Below are 26,561 nucleotides of genomic sequence, written 5' to 3' on the forward strand. Positions count from 1 at the left end.
ATGGCAAAGGGGAGGAGGCAGACGACAAAGGGGGGAGGCCTGCCGTTAACACTTAACGGGGACGTTGCAATATATGCCGTCCCACTTATTTTGCCGTCTGCCCCCTCATGGCAAAGATTCTTTGCCGTCCGCTTTGTGAAAGCAGACGGCAAAGAGCCTCTTCACCGGATTTTTTTTTACCGTCTACTTTTCCATCTGCTGACCGACGGCAAAGCCTTTGCCGTCCGTGGTAGCCCCCTTTGCCGTCCGCCTTGGCGGACGGCAAATTTCTGAATTTCAGTAGTGAAATGGCCCAACCAAGGGATTTTGATGCTCACTATGCGAAATTAGAAGAGATTGAAACTAGTGTTAAAGGCTTCATGTCTACACAGTTTGAATACAACACCTACTTCCATAGACAGCTGAAGGAGCAAAATTCTTTTCTGGATTTTATGAGTAGAGAAGTTGATGATATGGCCAAAGAATTCCTTGCGCTAAATTCTCAGTTTGCTCGTCTTGAAAAGTTGGTAGGCCAGATTTCTGATAAGCAGACTACTTTAGTCAATAAAATGGTTGCTAAACCTGAAACTCGTGATGAGAATCACGAAGATCTTAAAGTGCTTGGTGTGACTCCCATTGAATCTTTGTTTTCTTGTGTCAAACCTAATGATTATGGGGCTGGATATGAATCCAGTTTGATTGAAAAGTGTCCCAATGATTCAGAGTCCATCTATCTTGATGCTAAAAGCATTAAAAGTGGAGTAGAAGATGTTAAAACTTTGAGTAGTAATGAAATTACTACCATGGATTTCAAGGAATTCAATTATGATAGTTGCTCCTTTATTGAATGTATCTCTTTGATCACCCTTTCCTCTTCAAGGGAAAAACTGACGCAAACAAGAGAAGTAGCAAGAAGAATTCCTGACGCTGCTTGGGAAGGACTTTTGTTGCCGTAGCAATCGTGCACTCATGGACAACAAAACTTGGCACTTGGTCACACCTCACGCAGGTACAAATGTTATTGACTGCAAATGGGTATATAAGGTAAAACGCAAATCTGATAGCAGTATTGATAGCTATAAAGCACGTTTAGTGGCAAAAGGGTTTAAGCAACATTATGGTCTTGATTATGAGGATACTTTCAGTCCCGTTGTCAAAGCTGCTACCATCAGGTTGATTCTTTCTGTAGCTGTCTCTAGAAATTGGTGCATGCGACAGTTGGACGTTAAGAACGCGTTCTTGCATCGTGTTCTGGAAGAGAATGTCTTTATGAGACAACCACCTGGGTATACGGATCCGAGGTTTCCGCACTTGGTCTGTAAACTTGATAAAGCTTTGTATGGTCTGAAACAGGCACCTCATGCATGGTACTTTTGCTTGTCCTTCAAACTTCAGTCCCTTGGTTTTCTACCCTCCAAAAGCGATACTTCACTGTTCTTTTACTCTCGGAATGGGGTTACTATTTTTATGCTCATCTATGTTGATGACATTATTGTTACCAGTTCTTCTGTTCAAGTAGTTGAAGCTCTTCTCAATGATCTTCGCATGGACTTTGCGCTCAAAGATCTTGGTTCCTTGCATTATTTTCTTGGTATTGAGGTAACTTCTACTCATGATGGTATTGCTTTATCCCAAGGGAAATATTTGCTAGACCTTCTTCAACGTGTCAGCATCACTAGTTGCAAACCTGCTAGTACTCCTTTGTCTACCTCAGAAAAGTTGTCCTTGTTTGATGGTCATCCTCTTGGAGATGTGGATTCTACTAACTACCGCAGCATTGTAGGTGCCCTACAATATTTAACTTTGACTCGACGAGATATTTGTTTCTCAGTCAACAAAGTCTGTCAGTTTTTGCATGCTCCTACCTCTGTTCATTGGACTGCAGTCAAGCGCATTCTTCGTTATTTACAAGGCACTATCACTCATGGTCTTCGTATTTCTAAGTCTGATTCAATGTTGGTTAGTGCCTTTTCTGATGCAGATTGGGCTGGTTGTCCTGATGATAGAAAATCCACTGGAGGTTTTGCTGTGTTTGTTGGTAGTAATCTGGTATCTTGGACTAGTACAGAGGCTGAATAGAAAGCCCTTGCTAATGCCACTGCCGAGGTTATATGGGTGCAAAATCTATTGACGGAGCTGGGTATCTCTCATCCTAAGTCTACTTTCCTCTGGTGTGACAATGTAGGTGCTACTTACTTATCTGGCAATCCTATTTTCAATGCAAGGACAAAGCATATCGAAATTGATTATCACTTTGTGCGTGAACGTGTTGTTCAAAAACTGCTCAATATCAGATTCATTCCCACTGGTGATCAACTGGCAGATGGGTTTACTAAACCTCTTACAGGTTTTCCGTCGCAATCTCAACTTGGATAAGTTGTGATTGAGGGAGAGTGTTAGACATTGTATTGTTACGTATACACACGGTAGATGTATAAACCGTGTGTATCACGTTATAGGCGTGTGTGGGGTAGGTTTAAGTTGAGGATATCTGTTAGGTTCAATCTCTTGTGTTTAAGTTGTAGATAAGATTGATCCTAACCTCTTGTTGTAATCTCCTTGGCCTAGCGCTCTTTATTAACACGCACGCATCCTTGCTAATTGCATATGCTTCAAGCCTCTTATTCTTACAGTTCGCTTAAAACCCTCGGCTGAACTTTGGATGACAAAATCTAGTTCTGCATGCCCTCTCCGTGACCGTGTAGCGCTGGGTGAGGTGACAGTTGGGTGTGGTGCTGAGGACGGCGAGATATTCATGGTTACTCATCTCGTACTAGTGTAGATCGATGTAGATGGTACGTACGTACATGTCTGCCGTTGGAAATACTCGGAAAAGGCTGATATTTGATATTTAAACCTTTAACAAGTTTTCCCAACTACAAACATTTCAGTACGAAGAATGAGTATATATAAGCTAGGTTCTTCCCCACTTCATTCTCAATTCTCATGAGGGGAGTATATAGGTGCTCAGACCAAAATGCCTATATACTCCGGTCACTGTCTGGAGCAGGACGCCGGCCGTCGCCAAGGGGATTTTTTCATGATTTTAACCCTTGGGATGAAAGTATTTTACGGAATGAACTTTGACTGAAACTATTTCACGATCTGACATTTTTAGAAACGCCAGAGCCCGTGACGTTGCAGACGCACATAGAAACACCAGTCTAATGTGGCGTTACAGACGCACATAGAAACGCCAGTCTAATGTGGCGTTGCAGACCCACTCAAACGCCAGACTTATGTGGCGTTGCAGGCCACGAGTGAAACGCCATGGTCCATGGCGTTTCAGTAGTACACATGTTGCTGGCAGCATGCCGTGGGCTGGCTAGATGTCGTCGCTACGTTCCATAGTGGGTCTGCAACGCCAGCACTGTTGGCGTTTCGTAATCGGCCTGCAACGCCACATTAGACTGGCGTTGCAAGAAAGAAAAAAACGCCACGGTAGACAGACGTGTCACTGTAGGGCAGCAACGCCAGCACTGCTGGCGTTTCACAGTGGGTCTGCAATGCCACGGCAGACTGGCGTTGCAGAAAAGAAAAAACGCCACGATAGACAGGCGTAACTGTAGGGCAGCAACGCCACGGTAGACAGGCGTTGCATAGTGGGGCAGCAACGCCACGGGCTCTGGCGTTTCAAAAAAAGTCAGATCGTGAAATAGTTTCAGTCAGAGTTCATTCCGTGAAATACTTTCATCCCAGGGGTCAAAATCATGAAAAAATCCTCGCCAAGGTGCATCACTATTAGAAAAAGACTTATATATATGTAGCCTCGAATGTGTGCGGTTTGTGCCTTTTTATAGGAGGGCGAATGCCTGTTTTGAGAGGCACCAGGCCTCAAATGCTATGGCTCAACTTTGCTTGTGTCAAGAGGAAAATCAAAAGCAAATGTTTTTCCTCTTTGCTCTGCCTCACGCTTCCTACCTACCACGGCATCTCCTGCTATGGTACAATTGTGCGAGAACAATTAAGGTTGGTCCGAGCTGTCCATGAGAAAACCAAAATGATACAAGAGGATGCCAAAATACTAGAATGCAAAAGGTCAAAAGACATCACTAATATAACTTTAACCCCCCACTAGTAGGAGAAAGCCTAGGAGTAGCGTCAGAATTACCTATACCAATACCGCTGGTGGCAGCGCTACTGCTAAGGCGCTACAGTTAAGTTGTACAGTAGCGCTGAAAAACAAGCGTTACTACTAAGTACGATTAGCAGTAGGGCTGGAAGACAAAAAGCGCTGCTGCTAGGCACCTACCAGTCTTACTGTTAATATTCCCGTTTTCACATATTTCATTCCCCTCTACGTATTTGTGCATGCTCTATTCAGTAGTTTCATCATATCATAATAAACATACATTATTCTCATCATATCATACACATATAGTAGTCTCGTCATACCATCATCATCATCATCACCATCATTATCCAACACAAATATCATCACATCTCAAAAATAGTGATACACAAGTCATGTCTCGAATGAATGCAACTGCATGGTCATGTCACACCCACAAGTTTCATCATCTCTATCTAAACCATGATGTAGAAGAGAAGAGCAATATGTTGGGGAACGTTGCATGGGAAACAAAAAAAAATCCTACGCACACGCAAGACGTATCCATGGTGATGATCATCTAAGAGAGGGGAGATCGGATCCACATACCCTTGTAGATCGCTAAGCGAATCGTTAAGACACGCCGTTGATGTAGTCGAACGTCTTCGCGATCCGAATCGCAAGCGTCCCACGAACTCCATCCCGATCTAGCGCCGAACGGACGACACCTCCACGTTCAGCACACGAGCAGCTCGATGACGATCTCCGCCTTCTTGATGCAGCAAGAGAGATGAAGAGGTAGCTGAATTCTCCGGCAGCACGACGACGTAGCGGTGATGGTGGTGGAGCTACTCCGGCAGGGCGTCGCCGTACTGTACCGAACTAGCTACGGGTGTCACGAAGTGGTGTAGGGAGAGAGGGTTGCGCCTTGGCTTGAGGTGCAAAAAGCCTCTCTCACCTCCACTATATATAGGAGGGTGGGGAGGGGTGACGCCCTAGGGCAAAGCCCTAGGGTTCGGACGAGCCAAGAGGAGGAGGAGGAGGAGTCCTCCTCCAATACAACTTGGAAGGAGGAGTCCTCCTTCCCCAATTCGGTTTGGCCCACCCTCCTTTCTTTTTCTCCCTTGGCCGAAATAGGCCTCTTTGGGCTGGCGATACGTCCCAAACGTATCTATAATTTCAGCTTGTTCCATGATGTTTTGGGTGACATTGTTACATGTTTTGCTACACTTTTAATCATTTACACATATTTGGACTAGCGTACTAACTCAATACACCCAGTGCCAGTTTCTGTCTACTGATGTCTATTTTGCAGGAGCTTTTACCCAATTTTCCGAAGCCCAAAAAAATCCAGAAAAAATATATAAAGAATCAGCGAAACAAAAGCTTCGGGATCACCGAAGGGGGGCCAGAGGGGGCCAGGGGCCTCCCAGGCAGCCTGTTGGCACGGCCAGGCCCCAGGCCGCGCCAGGAGGTCGCTTGGGTGGGCCCCACCTCCTATGGTGCCCTCCTTTGGCCTATATTTAGTGTTCCATGAGGAAACTCTCGCAGACTATCTGGAATCGCGAATTTCTCCATCGTTCCGTCGCCGCAGCGCTTCCGAGATCGGGAGCGTCAGGAGACCTCTTCTCGGCACCCTGCCGGAGGGAGGAGTGACTGCTACGGCAACAAAAGTCCTTCCCAAGCAACGCCAGGAATTCTTCTTGCTACTTCTCTTGTTTGCATCGGTTTTTCCCTTGAGGAGGAAAGGGTGATGCAACACATGAGCAGTAAGTATTTCCCTTAGTTTGTGAACCAAGGTATCGATCTAGAAGGAGGGTCTCGTCAAGTCGAGAGTACCTGCGCAAACACAAACGAGCTTGCACCCAACGCTTCAAAGGAGTTGTCAATCCCTTCAAGATTGTTTGCAAAGTGAGATCTGAAGGCGGAAAGTGCAACGAAGTAAAAGGTGTAAGGCTGAAAATATGGTGTGGAGTAGACTCGGGGGCCATAGTGTTCACTAGAGGCTTCTCGCAAAATAGAAAATATCACGGTGGGTAAACAAATTACTGTCGAGCAATTGATAGAATCGCGCAAAGTCATGAAGATATCTAAGGCAATGATCATACATATAGGCATCACGTCCGAGACAAGTAGACCGATACTTTCTGCATCTAATACTATTACTCCACACATTGACCGCTATCCAGCATGCATCTAGTGTATTGAGTTCATGACGTACAGAGTAACGCCTTAAGCAAGATGACATGATGTAGAGGGATAATCTCAAACCAATGATGAAAACCCCATCTTTTTACCCTTTATGGCAACAACACGATGCGTGCCTCGCTACCCCTTCTGTCACTGGGTGACGTCACCACATGGTATGAACCCAAAACCAAACACTTCTCCCACTACAAGAATCATAGATCTAGTTGGCCAAACATAACCCACAACTCGAAGAGAATTACAAGGATATGAAATCATGCATAAGAGAGATCAGCAGAAACTCAAATAAGATTCATAGGTAATCTGATCATAAATCCACAATTCATCGGATCTCGACAAACACACCGCAAAAGAAGATTACATCGGATAGATCTCCATGAAGACCATGGAGAACTTTGTATTGAAGACCCAAGAGAGAGAAGAAGCCAGCTAGTTACTATCTATGGACCCGTAGGTCTATGGTGAACTACTCACGCATCATCGGAGAGGTCATGGTGTTGATGAAGAAGCCCTCCGTGTCTGAATCCCCCCTCCGGCAGGGCACGAGAACGTGCCCCAGATGGGATCTTGCAGAGACAGAAGCTTGCGGCGGCGGAAAAGTACTTTCGATGATATCTTGGTTTTTGTCGGATTTTAGGGGATATTAAGGCGCAAAACCTAGGGCAAAGGGCGCCCAGGGGGCCCACAAGCCCGTGGGCCGCGGCCTCCCCCCTAGTCGCGGGGTGGGGGATTGTGGGGCCCCTGGGGCTCCCCTGCCTTGGCTATCTAGTCTCGTGATCTTCTTCCGTTCCAAAAAAATTCATTTCGGGGATTTCATTCCGTTTGGACTCCGTTTCAAAATCTCCTCTTAAAGGGGTGAAAAACAGGAACTGGCACTTGGCACTGAGTTAATAAGTTAGTCCCAAAAAATATATAAAAGGCATGTAAAACATCCAAAGTTTGACAAGATAATAACATGAAACCACAAAAAATTATAGATACGTTGGAGACGTATCAAGCATCCCCAAGCTTAACTCCTGCTCGTCCTCGAGTAGGGAAGTGATAAAGAATGAATTTTTGATGTGGAATGCTACCTAGCATACTTGTCCTTTGCAACTTCTTTCACGTGACATGAATGTTCATATCCGTAAGATTCAAAACAATAGTTTGCTATTGACATGAAAACAATAATACTTCAAGCAAACTAGCAAGGTAATCATGAACTTTCAAAATAACAAGGCCAAGGAAAGTTATCCATACAAAATCATATAGGCTGGCTATGCTCCATCATCCTCACACAACTAATGTAAATCATGCACAACCCCGGTGTTGGCCAAGTAATTGTTTTCGCACTCTTACTTTCTCAAACTTTTTGTAACTATCACGCAGTACATGAGCGTGAGCCATGGATATAGCACTATAAGTGGAATAGAGTGTGGTGGTGGTTGTGCGACAAAAAGGAGGAGATGGTCACATTGACTCGGCGTATCAAAGGGCTATGGAGATGCCCATTGATAGATATCAATGTGAATGAGTAGGGATTGCCATACAAGAGATGCACTAGAGCTATAAGTATGTGAAAGCTCAAAAGGAAAACTAGTGGGTGTGCATCCAACTTGCTTGCTCACGAAGACCTAGGAAAATTTTGAGGAAGCCCGTCATTGGAATATACAAGCCAAGTTTTATAATGAAGATTCCCACTAGCATATGGTGGTGATAAAGCAAGAAGCTCTCAATCATAAAGAACATGGTGCTATTATGAAGCACAAGTGTGGAAAAAGATAGTAGCATTGTCCCTTCTCTCTTTTTCTCTCTTTTATTTTTTTTTCATTTGGGCTCTTAGGCCTCTTTTTTTTCTCCTCTTTTTTTGGGCCCTTTGGCCTATTTTTTTATTTCCTCACATGGGACAATGCTCTAATAATGATGGTCATCACACTTTTATTTACTCATAGCTTCAAAGCTCAAGATGATGAATACTCTATAGGAAATGTCTCCGGCAGTGTATCGGGATGTGCAACGATCTAGCATGGCGTATGACGTTGAAAACATCTCGCTAGCTATCTTACGATCATGCAATGGCAATAGGAGAGTGACGACACAAGTCATGAGACGGAACGGTGGGAGTTGCATGGCAATATATCTCGGAATGGCTATGAAAATGCTATAGTAGGTAGGTATGGTGGCTATTTTGAGGAAGGCATATGGTGGGGTTGTGCACCGGCGAGAGTTGCCCGGCACTAGAGGCTAGCAATGGTGGAAGGTGAAAGTGTGATACGTCTCCGTCGTATCTACTTTTCCGTACTCTTTTGCCCTTGTTTTGGACTCTAATTTGCATGATTTGAATGGAACTAACCCGGACTAACGTTGTTTTCAGCAAAATTGCCATGGTGTTGTTTTTGTGCAGAAATGAAAGTTCTCGGAATGTCCTGAAAATTTACGGAGATTTTTTTTGGAATAAAAGAAAAATACATGCGCAAAGATCAACGTGAGGGGGCGTGCTAGTGGGCCACAAGCCCCTGGGCCGCGACCACCCCCTATGGCCGCGCCATGAGGGCTTGTGAGGCCCATGTGGCACCACCGCCCCCAATCTCACTTCTATATCTTCTGTTTCGCCTGAAAAAAAATTAGTGATAAGGTTTCATTGCGTTTTGCGATACGGAGGCGCCGCCACATCATGTTCTTCATCTTGAGGGCAGATCTGGAGTCCGTTTCGGGCTCCGGAGAGGGGAAATCGTCGCCATCGTCATCATCAACCTTTCTCCATCGACAATTCCATGATGATCTTCATCGTTCGTGAGTAATATCATCGTAGGCTTGCTGGACGGTGATGAGTTGGATGAGATCTATCATGTAATCGAGTTAGTTCTTGACGGGGATTGATCCCTAGTATCCACTATGTTCTAGATTGCTGTTGCTACTACTTGGCTATGCTTAATGCTTGTCACTAGGGCCCGAGTGCCATGATTTCAGATCTGAACCTATTATGTTGTCGCCAATATATGTGTGTTTTAGATCCTATCTTGCAAGTTGTAGTCACCTACTATGTGTTATGACCCGGCAACCCCGGAGTGACAATAGCCGGAACCACTCCTGGAGATGACCATAGTATGAGGAGTTCATGTATTCACCGCGTGTTAATGCGTTGGTCTGGTTCTTTGTTAAAAGGAGAACCTTAATATCCCGTAGTTTCCATTAGGACCCTGTTGCCACGAGAGGGATGGACAATAGATGTCATGCAAGTTCTTTTCCCTAAGCATGTATGACTACCTTAGATTGATGAACGGGAACTAGCCACATATCTCTCCGTGTTATAGCTGTTGCATGATGAATCACATCCGTCACACTCATCCATCACCGATCCACTGCCTACGAGTCTTTTACTACTAGTCCTCGCTACGTTACTTTGCCTAGGCTTGTCCCTTGCTACAAGAGGGATTGGGCCACTTTGCTGCTGTTACTTGTTACTTTGCTGCTGCTGTCACTACTGTTGTTACTTGCTACTCCGATGTTACTTGTTGCAAGACTTTGTTGGCACCAAACATCCCGTCAACAAGGCTTTTTTAGCGCCGTTGCCGGGGATTGTCAAAGCTTTTTCTGGTGTCGTTGCTATTGTACTACCTTGCTACTGATACTTTGCTTGTAGACACTAATCTTTCAGGTGTGGTTGAATTAAAAACTCAACTGCTAATACTTGAGAATATTCTTTCGCTTCTCCTTGAGTCGAATCAATAAATTTGGGTTGAATACTCTAACCTCGAAAACTGTTGCGATCCCATATGCTTGTGGGACATCAAGGCTTTTTCTGGCGCCGTTGCCGGGGAAGCACAACTATATTCTCCGAGTCACTTGGGATTGACGTCTGCTGATCACTATGAGGAATCCGAAAGATCCAAGAACTAAAATCCAACCTTCCACTACGAGGAGAGGTAAGGAACTGCCATCTAGCTCTGCACTTGATTCACCTTCAGTTTTGAGTAAGTTTGCGACTTCGCCTCCTACTAGAAATCTTGATATGTCGCCTGTGCTGATGATGCTACTTCTGTTGCCCATGATGCTATGCTAGATACTATGTCTGATGATGCTATGCTTGATACTATGCCTGCTATGCCTGATACTGCTTTGCCACTAGGTGCCCTTGATGCACATATTGCTAGAGTTGCTGCTAGATGTGATGATACTTCTGAAACTGCTGATACTATTGAAGTAGAACCTGCTACTATGCCTGAATTGCCTGTTATGCCTGATACGTGCTATGTTATGGAGAGAGAGATAGCTGAGGACTTTCTTGCGTGTAAGGATAGCTATGATGTTGAGAAACTTCTGCGCAAGTGGAAAGAAAAATCTCTGAACGCTAGGATGAAATACGACCCGAAGTTTGCCACTTCACCTATCTTTGTGACCGATAAGGATTATGAATTCTCTGTCGACCCTGAGTTAATTACTCTGGTCGAATCTGATCCTTTTCACGGTTATGAGTCTGAAACGGTTGTATCCCATCATACCAAACTGCACGATATAGCCACCCTATTCACTAGTAAGGAAAAGATCTGCCACTACTTTATGCTCAAGTTGTTTCCTTTCTCGCTAAAGTATGATGCTAAGACTTGGTTCACTTCTCTTGCTCCTGGTTATGTGCGTAGCCCCCAGGATATGGTCTACTACTTCTCTGAAAAATATTTCCCTGCCCATAAGAAGCAAGCTGCCTTGCGGGAAATATACAACTTTGCTCAAGCTGGGGAAGAGAGTGTCCCACAAGCTTGGGGGAGGCTCATCCAGCTACTGAATGCTTTGCCTCATCACCCTCTTGAGAAAAATGAAATACTTGATATCTTCTATAATGGACTTACCGACGCTTCCAAAGACCACCTAGATAGTTGTGCCAGTAGTGTTTTTAGGGAATGAACCGTAGAACAAGCTGAGATTCTGTTGAATAACATCTTGTGCAATGAGAATGCTTGGACTATTCCCGAACCACCTCCTAAGACAACTCCGAAGAAAAGAGGTATTCTATTCCTCAGTCCTGAAGATATGCAAGAAGCCAAGAAATCTATGCGAGAGAAAGGCATTAAATCTGAAGATGTCAAAAATCTACCACCTATCGAAGAGATCCATGGTCTCGATAACCCGATACAGGTAGTAGAAGTAAATTCTCTGCGTAGGTTTGATGAGAGTGATATTCCTTTTGATAAACCTGCTAGCTTATGCATGGATGAATTTGATAACTTCGTTGCCAAGCAACAGAGTTTCAATGATTATGTTAGCAGACAATTGGAACAGAATGCTCGTATGCTTAGTCATTTAAGTGCTTGTGTGGACAGAAATGTCAATGATCTTAAGCTTCTGAGTAAACATGCCTCTATGGTTACTACTCAAGTAGAACAAGTACTTAAAGCTCAGAATGAATTGCTCAATGAGTTGAATGACAATTCTGTCAGAGTCGTTACTAGAGGAGGTAGAATGACCCAGGAACCTTTGTATCCTGATGGTCATCCAAAGAGAATTGAACAAGATTCTCAAGGAGTTAGCACTGATGCACCTAGTCATCCTAGAAAGAAGAAGAAAGATGATAGGAACCTGCACGCTAGCAACCCTGTTGCTGCTACCCCTGAGAGTCCAAACGATGCCTCTATCGCTGATGCTGAAACACAATCTGGTGATGAACATGAGCCTAATGATGATATCAATAGTGATGTTCATGAAGATGCTTAGCCTAGCAATGAAAAGGATGTGGAGATTGAACCTGATCTTGATAACCCACAACCTAAGAATAGAAGATATGATAAGAATGACTTCGCTGCTAGGAAGCATGGTAAAGAAAGGGAACCATGGGTGCAGAAACCCATGCCCTTTCCTCCCAAACCATCCAAGAAAAAGGATGATCAGGATTTTGAGCGATTCGTTGAGATGATCAGACCCGTCTTTCTACAAATGCGTTTCACGGATATGCTCAAGATGTCTCCGTATGCTAAGTACATGAAAGATATTGTGACTAATAAGAGGAGGATACCTGAGGTTGAGATTTCCGCCATGCTTGCTAATTATACCTTCAAGGGTGGAACTCCTAAGAAACTAGGTGATCCCGGTGTGCCCACTATACCTTGCTCCATTAAAGGTAACTACGTTAGAACTGTGTTGTGCGACCTTGGAGCCCGTGTTAGTGTTATGCCTCTCTCTCTTTATCGTAGGCTTGAACTGGATAAGTTGACACCCACTGAAATCTCTCTGCAAATGGCCGACAAATCAACTGCTTTCCCTATCGGCATTTGCGAGGATGTGCCTGTTATGGTTGCTAACACCACTATCTTAAGAGACATTGTTATCTTGGATATTCCCGAGGATGATGCCATGGCTGTTATCCTCAGAAGACCCTTTTTAAACACTGCAGGGGCTGTTATAGATTGCAACAAAGGCAATGTCACTTTCCATGTCAACGGTAATGAGCATACGGTGCACTTTCCGAAGAAACAATATCGAGTACATTGCATCAATGCTATCAAAAAAACTTCATCGATTCTTATCAGGAGCTTTGAATGCCCTATTCCTCGTGTCAAGATGAAGTATGATTTGCTTGTTGGGGAGATACACATCCCCATTGAGGTGACCTAGTGACTATTCAAAAAATCTTCGTTCTTTTTTGCGGTTCGAGAAAGTTTTGTCGAGGGGATTTGATCAACCCCATTGACGGATTTCTTTCGATGACCATGAGATGGATGAATCAAGGAGTCACAAACCTCTGTTCCAAGCTTTCACGTTAGGTTGCTTAGAAGAAAAATGATAGATTACTTTAGTTTTCCCTGTTTCCTGTCTTAGCGTCCGGTAGAAAAATACACCGAAAATAAAAGTTCTCCGAACGCTGTGAAAATCTAGTATGATTTTTTGTGGAATATTTGAAAAATACAAGGACAAAGAGTCTGTCTGGGGGCCACACCAGTGGGCCACAAGCCCTAGGGGCGCAGGCACCCCCCTGGCCGTGCCACCCAGGCTTGTGGGGCCCACATGCACCCCCTCCACTACTTCTTGCTCTCATCCGCTTCTCCTACCTCCAGAAAAAATCGTTTCGCAGCTCAAACCCGTGTTCTTGCTCCTCTTGCTGGGATTTTCGATCCCTTTGCTCAAATCACCGTTCTCCGAACTGTTTTGGGGAAATTACTCCTTGATAAGTGACTCCTCCATTGGTCCAATTAGTTTTTGCTCTAGTGCCTTATACTCCGTGTATTTTTGCTGCCTTGGTGACCATGTTCTTGAGCTTTATATGCTGATTCTAGCTGGTCCCAAGTAGTTTTGATGCGTAATATGGTCTCTAGGCACTTGTGGGAGTAGTTGCTACGAGTTTCGTTGAGCCTTATTCACTTTTCCTTAGAATCACTAAAAGTTTCAGAAATTTTCAGAGATAGAAAAGGGAAAAGATGAGGAGGTTCTTAAGAGGCTCTTCAAGCCGTGACCCCAAGGATGATGGGAGTGAAAAGAAGCCCAAGTATCTAGTCCCTCGAGTCGCATAAGTTCGAGCATGCGAGTGGCCAAGCGATGTGTTCTTACGCGCCGCTGGAATTTATGAGGACTTTTATCACTTGGTGGAGAACGCAGGCCCTACCGCCTTTGTTGAAGATAAGCGTTCGCAATACCTCCTCCTAACTAATATCTTCGTACAAAGCTTTAACTTCTATCCGAGGAAGAATCCTCCTATGGTTGAGTTTAAACTTTATGATGTCCCCCAGCGCATGTCACTCCAGATTTGTGCAATGTTTGCAAATTACCTTATGTTGGGGATATTCATGAACCTCATCCACGGGACTTGGAAGCTTTTATCGGTACAATTGCTGTAGGAGAGGCGAGAGGAGTGTCTTGCTCTAGATCTGCTAGCATTCATTTTACCGTGCTTCGGTACTTCTCATTATTCGTGGGAAAATGTTTGATTGGCCGTGGGAAAGCTGGGTCACTTAGTTCCCCAGATCTTGTGGTCTTGCGCGAAGCCCTTTATAACGATAAAACTTATAGCTTGGGCGCTATAGTAGCTCAACGGTTGAACCTTAACCGTTCTAAAGGTGTTGTCTATGGAGGTATCGATGCTACCCGTCTTGCCAGACACTTTGAGATACCCATTAGACTGGAGGAGGAAGAAGAGATGCTTCTTCCTGAGATATATCTAGATTATGATAGCATGGTTCGCCATGACTTTCTTGATAGAGATATAGGTGGAAGGATGATTTATAACCTGGTATTTAGTCAGGTTACTCGTGAGACTATTACTTTGCCTGCTCCTTCTTTGTTCAATCTTCATGCAGGCAGGTACATTATTATGCCCTCGGACATCTACGCATATTGGGGCTTAGCCCAACCACAGGTGCCCGTGCCCGAGCCGCCAGTCCAGTACCAGACGCCAGTTTATCAGTGGGAGCCGGAGGAGCTCACACAGCAGTGGCACCCACAGTCCACTCCGGAGTACCCAGGAGCTGGTTATTTCCCTCCTTGGGAGTAGACCAAGTTAGGCCAAAAGCCTAAGCTTGGGGGAGTACGTGTTCTCACCGACTTTACATTCTTGCTTATGCTTTCACTTTGTTAGCCGGTGTTCACACTTTGCCACTGTATCATCCATGTTAGTTTATTTCTTTTTCTCGTTTTCTTTTCGTGTGTCTGTCTAGTTTGAGAAAAACCAAAAAGATTTCCTTTTTCTTCTTTTCCTTGTTGGGGGCTTTCCCATGTAGATAGTTTTCTTTTTTTTTTGGGTCAAGGTAGAAGATATTGGTTACAATGTTTAGTGGCTCTTGCATGCATACATGTTTAGCTTTCAAAGAGCCATATTACTTTGTCTTCTCCTTTGTGTCTGCCTACAGATTCCAGCTTTAGTCCAATGCACGAGCACACTTATTATTGTTCACATCGTTCGGTCGTGCAAGTGAAAGGCAAATAATGATGATATATGATGAAGTGACTGAGCCTGGAAAAGCTGGTATAAACTCGATCTATTTTGTTTTTGTAAATATGACTAGCTCATCATGCCTGATTCAGCTTTGTTGTGAGAGAAACATGTTTGCAATGACAACTTAGATATCCCAGTTGCTTATGCCATGCTTAGTTAGCTAGGAGCTTATAATGGTTTGCCTTGGTTGCCGGCATGAATGTTGAGATGACTATGATGTAGTATGATAGGATGGTATCCTCCTTTGAATGTTTCAAGTGGCTTGACTTGGCGCATGTTCACGCATGTAGTTGAAACAAAATCAACATATCCTCTATGATGTTCATGTTCATGGTGATTTATGTCCTACTCATGCTTGCACTCAATGATAGTTAATCTCAATGCATTTTGATGACTGTTGTCGCTCTCTAGTTGGTCACTTCCCAGTCTTTTACTAGCCTTCACTTGTACTAAACGGGAATACTGCTTGTGCATCCACTCCCATAAACCCAAAGTCGTGCCATATGAGTCCACCATACCTACCTATGTGCGGTATCTACCTACCGTTCCATCTAAATTTGCATGTGCCACTCACTAAATCTTCAAGAAATAATATATTTTGCTTGACCGAACCACTCATGTGGTGACAGGGGGCTATTGGTATCTTCCATGCTAGGCGTGTTATCATCGATATGTGTTTATTCACTATCATTCACGAGAAAGGGGCCGGTAATTGGAATTCCCAGTTCCATGCTCAAATCGAAAAGATAATTACAAACAAAACTGCCCCAGGATTGATGTTGGTTTGGACGGTACCCGAGGATTCGGCTAGCCGTGGAGTGTGATTGATTGGTGGTGGGGGAGTCAAAACTTTACTTTACTGTTTGGGAACCGCCTATAGCATGTGTAGCGTGGAAGATGTTGAGAACTCTTAGTCATTGCGTTGACAATGAAAGCATGCCACCCAAAATTGTTATCTCTATTTTCTAAGCTTGAGCTCTGGCACCTCTGCAAATCAATGTTTCCCTCTGTGAAGGGCATGTCTATTTACGTTCCTGTTGGGTCATTCTCCTCTTACAAAAAGCAACAATTAGAGAGCACCTCTGTCATTTTTATGCTTTGCTTTTAACTGTGTTCAGTGTGACTATGATTGGATCTTCATTGCCTTGAATTACAATGTTTGGTCAGCGCTTGGTCTTTTAAGGTGCTTTGCATTTATGTTTTGCCGTCTCAGAAAGAGCTAGCGAGATACCATCTATTCGTACTGCTTCATGTTGTTTTGATTGAAGTGTTGACATTTGAGGCTTGTTATTATTTGCTCGCTAGTTGATTATGCCATTGATATGAGTTTACCGTGAGACCTAGATGTCATTTGCTTATGTGGTTTGGTTGTGATGTTGCTGAAATTCTGGTTATGAGCTAGACATAGTTGCAACAACAAGATCAAATGGAGTTCGTCAAAGTTTTTCTTTTCTCTCTCTCTGTTTGTCAACTGAGTTGCTTGAGGATAAGCAAGGCTTTAATCTTGGGGGAGTTGATACGTCCCCGTCGTATCTACTTTTTCGAACTCTTTTGCCCTTGTTTTGGACTCTAATTTGCATGATTTGAATGGAACTAACCCGGACTGACGCTGTTTTCAGCAGAATTGCCATGGTGTTGTTTTTGTGCAGAAATGAAAGTTCTCGGAACGTCCTGAAAAATTACGGAGATTTTTTCTAGAATAAAAGAAAAATACCTGCACAAAGATCCACGTGAGGGGGCGTGCCAGTGGGCCACAAGCCCCTGGGCCGCGGCCACCCCCTATGGCCGCGCCATGAGGGCTTGTGGGGCCGACGTGGCACCACCGCCCCAATCTCAGTTATATATCTTCCGTTTCGCCTGGAAAAAAAATCAGAGAGAAGGTTTCATCGCGTTTTGCGATACGGAGGCACTGCCACATCCTGTTCTTCATCTGGAGGGCAGATCTGGAGTCCGTTTCGGGCTCCGGAGAGGGGAAATCGTCGCCATCGTCATCATCAACCTTTCTCCATCGATAATTCCATGATGCTCTTCATCGTTCGTGAGTAATCTCATCGTAGGCTTGCTGGACGGTGATGAGTTGGATGAGATCTATCATGTAATCGAGTTAGTTCTTGACGGGGATTGATCCCTAGTATCCACTATGTTCTAGATTGATGTTGCTACTACTTAGCTCTGCTTAATGCTTGTCACTAGGGCCCGAGTGCCATGATTTCAGATGTGAACCTATTATGTTGTCACCAATATATGTGTGTTTTAGATCCTATCTTGCAAGTTGTAGTCACCTACTATGTGTTATGACCCGGCAACCCCGGAGTGACAATAGCCGGAACCACTCCCGGAGATGACCATAGTATGAGGAGTACATGTATTCACCGCGTGTTAATATGTTGGTCCGGTTCTTTATTAAAAGGAGAACTTTAATATCCCGTAGTTTCCATTAGGACCCCGCTGCCACGGGAGTGATGGACAATAGATGTCATGCAAGTTCTTTTCCCTAAGCACGTATGACTACATACGGAATACATGCCTACATTAGATTGATGTACGGGAGCTAGCAACATATCTCTCCGTGTTATAGCTGTTACATGATGAATCACATCCGTCACATTCATCCATCACTGATCCACTGCCTACGAGTCTTTTACTACTGGTCCTCGCTACGTTACTTTGCCTAGGCTTGTCCCTTGCAACAAGAGGGATTGGGCCACTTTGGTGTTGTTACTTGTTACTTTGCTGCTGCTATCACTACTACTGTTACTTGCTACTCCGCTGTTACTTGTTGCAAGACTTTGTTGGCGCTAAACATCCCGTCAACAAGGCTTTTTCTAGCGCCATTGCCGGGGATTGTCAATGTTTTTTCTGGTGCCGTTGCTATTGTACTACCTTGCTACTGATACTTTGATTGCAGACACTAATCTTTCAGGTGTGGTTGAATTGACAACTCAACTACTAATACTTGAGTTTCTAGATTCACAACTACTGATACGTGCATGCTACGGGAATCACTAACTTCAACACAAGTATTTCTAGATTCACAACACCCTACTAACATAGCTCTCAATATTACCAAATCCACGTCTCAAAACTAATTGAGAGGAATCAAAACTTCTCTTTCTACTCAATGCACATGAAGATGTAGGTTTTTGCATCCTCTTTGGGTACCTAAAACAATTGGGACTACTTTCATAGCATAAGCCAACTACCAAGTCGCGCACCGCCGTGCTCTAAAAGATATAAGTGAAGCACATAGAGCAAAAGTATCTAGCTCAAAAGATATAAGTGAAACACTATGAGCATTCTAGCAAAATCATGATGACGACATGTCTCTCTCTCTCAAAAGGTGTGCAGCAAGGATGATTGTGACACAACAAAAAGAAAAGACTCCTACGATACAAGACGCTCCAAGCAAAACACATATCATGTGGTGAGCAAAAATATAGCTCCAAGTAATGTTACCGATGGATTGAAGACGAAAGCGGGGATGCCTTCCCGGGGCATCCCAAGCTTAGGCTTTTTGGTGTCTGCTGATGGCTACGCCTATAGGGATTTCCTTGGCAAATATGCAAAGAATTCCCCCACGGCCTTGTAGCCTTGCGTTGATGTTCCCTTGAAGAGGAAAGGGTGATGTAGCACAGCGGCGGTAAGTATTTCCCTCACTTTGAGAACTAAGGTATCAATCCAGTAGGAGGATCGCGTCAAGTCACAAGTACCTGCACAAACACAAAGAGCTTGCACCCAACGCTATGAAGGGGTTGTCAATCCCTTATAGATTGTTTGCAAACTGAGAACTGAAAGCAAAAAGTAAACAAAGCAAAGTAAAAGTAAAAGCTGAGATGATAATTGTGAGAAGACCCGGGGGTCGTAGTGTTCACTAGTGGCTTCTCTCATGAAAGCAAGTAGACAGTGGGTGAACGAATTACTGTCGAGCAATTGATAGAACAGGGCAAAGTCATGACGTTATCTATGGAAATGATCATACATATAGGCATCACGTCCAAAAGAAGTAGACCGATACTTTCTGCATCTACTACTATTACTCCACACGTCGACCGCTATCCAGCATGCATCTAGTGTATTGAGTTCATAAGAACAGAGTAACGCCTTAAGCAAGATGACATAATTTCGATGGACAATCTCAAATCTATGATGAAAGCCCATCTTGTTACCCTTGATGGCAACAACACGATGCGTGCCTTGCTGTCCCTTCTGTCACTGGGAAAGGTCACTGCCAAAACCAAGCACTTCTCCCATTGCAAGAATCATAGATCTAGTTGGCCAAACAAAACCCAAGACTCAGAGAGACTTACAAGGATATCAAATCATGCATATAAGAAATCAACAAAGACTCAAATATAATTCATAGATAATCTGATCACAAATCCACAATTCATCGGATCTCGACAAACACACCGCCAAAGAGGATTACATCGGATAGATCTCCATGAAGATCATGGAGAACTTTGTATTGAAGATCCAAGAGAGAGAAGAAGCCATCTAGCTACTAACTACGGACCCGTAGGTCTGAAGTAGACTACTCACGAGTCATTGGAGAGGCAATGATGTTGATGTAGAAGCCCTCCAGCTCCAAAGTCCCCTCCGGCAGGGCACCGGGAAGGGTCTCCAGATGAGATATCGCGGAAACGGAAGCTTGCGGAAGTAGAAAAGTGGTTTCGTGGACGCCCTTATTTTTTCCTGGGATTTTAGGGAATATATAGGCCAAAGAGCTAGGGCAGGGGAGCTCCAGGGGGGCCACAAGCTTGGTAGCCGCGGGCCCCCTGGCCGCGGCTACAGGGCTTGTGGGCCCCCTGTGGGCCTCCTGCGTTGGCCCTCAAGTCCCCCGATCTTCTTCTATTCTGGAAAAATTCATTTCGGGGATTTTATTCCGTTTGGACTCCGTTCCAAAATCAGATCTGAAAAGAGTCAAAAACACAGAAAAAACAGGAACTAGCACTTGGCACTGAATTAATAAGTTAGTCCCAAAAAAGATATAAAAGTTATATAAAACATCCAAAGTTGACAAGATAACAGCATGAAACCGTCAAAAATTATAGATACGTTTGAGACATATCAAGCATCCCCAAGCTTAACTCCTGCTCGTCCTCGAGTAGAGAAGTGATAAAGAATGAATTTTTGATGCTTTCATGCTACCTAGCATAGATGTCCTTTGTAACTCCTCTTATGTTACATGAATGTTCAGATCCGTTAGATTCAAAACAATAGTTTGCTATTGACGTGGAGACAATAATACTTCAAGCAAACTAGCAAGGTAATCATGAACTTTCAAAATAACAAGGCCAAAAGAAAGTTATCCCTACAAAATCATATAGTCTGGCTATGCTCTATCATCCTTGCACAACGAATTTAAATCATGCACAACCTCGGTATTGGCTAAGTAATTGTTTTCACACCTTTAATTCCTCAAACTTTTTCAACTCTCACGCAATACATGAGCGTGAGCCATGGTTTTAGCACTATAAGTGGAATGGAGTGTGGTGGAGGTTGCAAGGCAAACAAGGATAAGATGGTCACATTGACTAGGCATATCAATGAGCTATGGAGATGCTCATCAATAGATATCAATGTGAATGAGTAGGGATTGCCATATAAATGATGCACTAGAGCTAAGAGTATGTGAAAGCTCTTAAAGAAAACTAGTGGGTGTGCATCCAACTTGCTTGCTCACGAAGACCTAAGGCAATTTTGAGGAAGCCCATCATTGGAATATACAAGCCAAGTTATATAATGAAAATTTCCCAATAGCTATATGGTGGTGACAAAACGAGGGACACTCAATCATGAAGATCATGGTGCTTAATAAGCACAAGTGTGGAAAGATAGTAGCATTGTCCCTTCTCTCTTTTCCAATCATTTTTTTGGTGGGCTCTTTGGCCTCTTTTTTTATTTTTTATTTTTTTGTGGGCATCTTTGGCCTCTTTTTGTAAATGGGCTTCGCTGGCCTCTTTTATTTCCTCACATGGGACAATGCTCCATCAATGATGATCATCACACTTACAACTCAAAACTTAGAGCAATGATGACTCTATATGAAATTCCTTCGGTAGTGTACCGTGACAATGATCTAGCATGGCATAGACATCAATGGAAACATCATGCTAGCTATCTTATGATCATGCAATGGCAATGTAGAAGTGGTGGCACATGTCATGGTGGTAGTTGCATGGCAATATATCTCGGAATGGCTTTGAAAAAGCCATAGTAGGTAGGTATGGTGGCTGTTTTGAGGAAGGCCAATGGTGGGTTTTATGCACCGGCGAAAGTTGCACGACACTAAAGAAGATAGTGATGGTGGAAGGTGAAAGTGCATCTAAACCATGGACTCAACATTAGTCATGAATAACGCATATACTTGTTGCAAAAGTTTTAGTAGTAATCAAAACAAAGCATTCAACGCATACTCCTAGGGGAAGGGTTGGTAGGTATAAACCATCGCGTGATCCCGACCGCTACACAAAGGATGACAATCAATAAACTAATCATGCTCAGACTTCATCACATAGCAGTTCACCATACGTGTATGCTACGGGAATCACTAACTTCAACACAAGTATTTCTAGATCCACAACACCTTACTAGTATAACTTCAATATTACCACAACCACAACTCAAAACTAATTGAGATGAATCAAACTTCTCTAACTACTCAATGCACATGAAGGTGGAAGTTTTCATATCGCTTTGTATAACTACCCCTTTTGAGACTACTTTCATAGCATAGATCAACTACCACGCCACGCACTGCCGTGCTACAAAAGATAGAAGTGAAGCACATAGAGGAAAATCAACTAGCTCAAATGATATAAGTGAAACACATGTGAGCTGAATTGCCTAACCAAAGGATATAAGTGAAGCTCGACAAAATCACGGTGAGTGCATGTATCTCTCTCTAGGTGTGCAGCAAGGAATATTGTGACACAAAAAAATACTCCTACGATACAATACGCTCCAAGCAAAACACATAACATGTGGTGAATAAAAATATAGCCCCAAGTAACGTTACCGATGGATTGAAGACGAAAGAGGGGATGCCTTCCCGGGGCATCCCCAAGCTTAGGCTTTTTCGGCATCCTTGAATCAATTTGGGGTGCCTTGGGCATCCCCAAGCTTGAGCTCTTGCCACTCTTTATCTCTTTGTCCATAAGAACTTCACCCAAAACTTGAAAACTTCACAACACGAAACTTAAACAGAAACTCGTGATATCATTAGTATAAGAAAGCAAATCACCACTTCCTTAGGTACTGTAGCAAACTTAAATTCTACTTATGTTGATGTTGGGTTACTGTATTTTCAATCTTCCATGGCTAATACCCCCCCCCCCCCCCCGATACTATCCATAGTTTCATCAAAATAAGCAACCAACTCAACAAAAACAGAATCTGTTAACAGCAGACCAGTCTGTAGCAATCTGTATACTTTGTATACTTCTGGTACTTAAAACATTCTGAAAACTTACAAAAGTCGTAAAAATTTGCGTAGCAATCAGAAGCAAAACGAATCAACTCAAAAGCTATCACAGAAAAAAATGAAAATTCTTTTCGTGAGCAGAAAATTTCTGTCTTTTCCAGCATGATCAAACGATCATCCCCAAGACTAATCATAACGGTTTCACTTGGCACAAACGCAAAAGAAACACAAAAAACACAATCATAACAGAATTATGAAAGTGTGGAAAACACAAAAAAGAAAGAAAAAGGATAGATTCCTTGGGTTGCCTCCCAAGAAGCGCTATAGTTTAACGTCCTTAGCTAGGCATAAGGTGATGGAATCACGTATAGTCATCTTTGGTGCTCAAACCATAAGTAGTGTGATCATTTATCATCTTAAGATCTTCATATTTATTGGATGACTCACCACTAGCTTTAGGAACAAAAACATACTTGACGGTATTTTTGAGAGTGAGATTTGGAGTATTTTGCACAACGGCAAAAGCGGAACCCAAGTTGGTTACACTACTGGAAAACAGTTATTTGCCATCTGCTGCTTCTTTGTCGTCTGCTGGCTGATGGCAAAGACCCTCTTTGCCATCAGCTACCAGAAACCAGACGGCAAAGAGCAGGCTGATGCCAAAGGTACTATTTGCCATCAACCAACTCCTTGCCGTCTGCCAGCTCACGGCAAAGAGCATGCACGCAGACGGCAAAGAGAATGGGCGGCCCACCCCGCAGCCCCTCTCTCCCCCCTAACGGCCACATTCTTTGCCGTCCGCTTTTCTACTCTGTGCCGTCGGGAGGCGGACGGCAAAGAGGGTGCCCCCCTAACGGCCGTTAGCCCCACCCCCACGCGCCTCTTTCCCCCTAACGGCCACCCCGACACCACAGAGTCTCACCCCGACACCACCACCGCCGTCGTGCCCTCCTCCGGCCTCCTTGCGCCACCGTGCGCCCTCCTCCTCCCCGGCCGCCCTGCGCCCCCCTCCACCGCCGCCCTACGCCCCCTCCTCCACCCCGGCCGCCCTGCACCCTCCTCCACCGCCGCCCTGCGCCCCCTCCTCCTCCCCGGCCGCCCTGCACCCTCCTCCACCGCCGACCTGCGCCCCCTCCTCCACCCCGACACCCCTCTCTCTCACTCCCGACACCACCACCGCCACCGCGCCCTCCTCCGGCCTCCCTGCCCAACCACCGCCACCGCCAACGCCACCCCCACCCCAGCGCCCCACCCCATCGCCGCCGCCCTCCTCGCGCCCCTCACCATGCCCCTCCTCCCCCTGCTGCCCTCCTCCCCCTTTCGGTTAGTTTTTTTCCTTCTTTTTTAATAGTTTTTGTCTAATTAGTTATATGGTTTAGTGAGGTTTTGGCTTAGTTTTAGTTTAGTTTAGGTTCAGTTTTAGTTTAGGTTTAGTTAGGTTAGTTTCATGTTTAGTAAAGGAGAAAGGGAGAAGAAGAAGAAGAAGGAGAAAGGAGAAGATGAAGAAGGAGAAAGGAGAAGAAGAAGAAGGAGAAAGGAGAAGAAGAAGAAGGAGAAAGGAGAAGAAAAAAATAAGAAGAAGAAGGAAAAGGAAGGGAAGGAGAAGAAAGAAGAAGAAGAAGAAGAAGAAGAAGAAGAAGAAAAATAGGAGAGGAAGTGAAGAATAAGAGGGAAAAAGAAAATAAGAAGAAGAAGAAGAAGAAGAATAGAAGAAGAAAACAAGAAGAAGGAGAAGAAGAATAAGAGGAAAAAAGAAAAAAGAAAATAATAATAATAATAATAATAATAATAATAAGAAGAAGAAGAAGAGAAGAAGAAAAGAATAAGAAGGAGAAGAAGAATAAGAGGAAAAAAGAAAAAAGAAAATAATAATAATAAGAAGAAGAAGAAGAAGAGATGAAAATAAGAAGAAGGAGAAGAAGAATAAGAGGAAAAAAGAAAAAAGCAAATAAGAAGAAGAAGAAGAAGAAGAAGAAGAATAGGAAAAAAGAAAAAAGAAAATTAGAGTTAGGTCACATATTTTTTGATTATCTTATAAAAACATCATATTTGTGTTGATCGGGTGAATTTCAATGTGCAGTTGTTCGACGACCTCCACGTGCGTTGGACGAGCTCCGCCCCTACGTTTGTTGGTGAGCACAAATGACTTCTCCTCCTACCCCCTTAATTTGCTCTGTCCCGGTCTTCGTGCCGATGAAACTTGCTAGCTATATATAGGTTTCTTCAATCATGAGTATGCGTGACCAGTATGAGTCTCCCGTTCGAAAGGGCGACATCTATAAATATGCATGTCTTTGCATATTTATAACCGCCATCCTTTCGAATTTTCCAACATTATCCATGGACAGGCCGAGTATGTGTAGATTGGGTTCGTTTTCCCGTATGTTGTGCGCTGGATCCGATGCGGAATTTCGTCAGTGCCTCCCTGTTGTTCTCCGGATGCACATCCTCTCTATTTATTGCGGAGACGTGTATCAGGCGAACAGCTGGGAGGTGCTGCCGAAGTTTTGCGTTGGATCCGGAGCAGAGCATGGGAAAACGAACCCAATCTACACATACTTGGGTGGGATTAGGACCTATCTTTACCTATTAGCCTGTAGGTTGCTTGGACGTAATAAAAATGGCGAACCTGATTAACCGATGAATATAAATGCTAAATTATATATAAATACGTTTCTTCTGTCTTTAGTAGCTACGCAAGATGAGTGATCGTGCGTGGATGTATACCGGTCACCCTAGTCAGAAAGAGATGACGAAAGAATGGTTTGTAAAAACAAAGGAATTTGTGAAAGCCGCATTCGCAAATGGCCAGGAAAGAAACTATTGCTCCTGTCCTGGATGCGACAACTATAAAAAGTCGACAGAGGCTGTAATGATTAAACACCTCCAGAGGAGGGGGTTTAAGCCTAATTATACGGTGTGGACATTTCATGGTGAGCCTATACAATGCACAAGAGCTGAGGTGGTCCGTCGTCGCACGGACAAGCATGGTACCGGGATCGAAGACATGGTGCAAGACTTTGATGATGCTCGGGATTCGGAAGATGAGATGGAGGAATCTGCAAAGGCCTTTTATGAAATGTTGGAGTCTTCAAAACGTCCTCTCCATGAGCACACTGAGCTCTGTCAGTTGGATGCAATTGCACAAGTAATGGCTCTGAAGGCTCAGTCCAACTTGGGAAGAGAATGCTACGACGCGATGATGACACTATTTGGACGTTTCCTACCCAAAGGCCATGTCATGCCTGCAAACCTGTACCAGTCGGACAAAATACTTCGTGTACTTAAGATGCCCTATGAGAAGATAGATGCATGTGAGAAAGGATGTGTCTTATTTAGGAAGGAGTATGCACACTTGGACTATTGTCCCAATTGCGAGTCTTGCAGGTATCTTGTGGTAGACAACGGTATGGGTGAGAAGAGGCAGACCAAAATCACAGTTAGTGTTCTTCGGTATATGCCAATCGTACCAAGACTTCAACGTCTTTTCATGGTCGAAGAGACAGCCAGACAGATGACATGGCACAAATTGGGCAAAAGAACCGAACTAGATGCGGATGGGAATAAGATGATGGTACACACATCGGATGGGGAAGCATGGAAACATTTCGATGGATTGCATCAGGATAAAGCGGCAGATCCAAGGAATCCTCGAGTCTGCGCCGCCACATATGGTTTTAATCCCTTCGGCATGACGGCAAGCCAATACAGTTGTTGGTCTGTATTTGTCATTCCACTCAATCTCCCCCCCCCGGGCAGATTATGCAAAGAAAGAACATATTTCTGACGTTGATAATTCGAGGGCCCAATTATCCGGGGAAGAATATGAATGTGTACCTGCAACCGCTTAAGGATGAATTTGAAGAAGCTTGGGATAATGGGGTCAAGACATACGATGCCGCTAGAAAAGAAAACTTCAAAATGCATGTGTGGTACATGTACTCTATGCATGACTTGCCAGCTTATGCGCTATTCTCTGGATGGTGTGTGCATGGGGTTCCCGT

Source organism: Hordeum vulgare, chromosome 7H, assembly GCF_904849725.1.
Source record: "Hordeum vulgare subsp. vulgare chromosome 7H, MorexV3_pseudomolecules_assembly, whole genome shotgun sequence".
NCBI classification, from domain to species: domain Eukaryota; kingdom Viridiplantae; phylum Streptophyta; class Magnoliopsida; order Poales; family Poaceae; genus Hordeum; species Hordeum vulgare.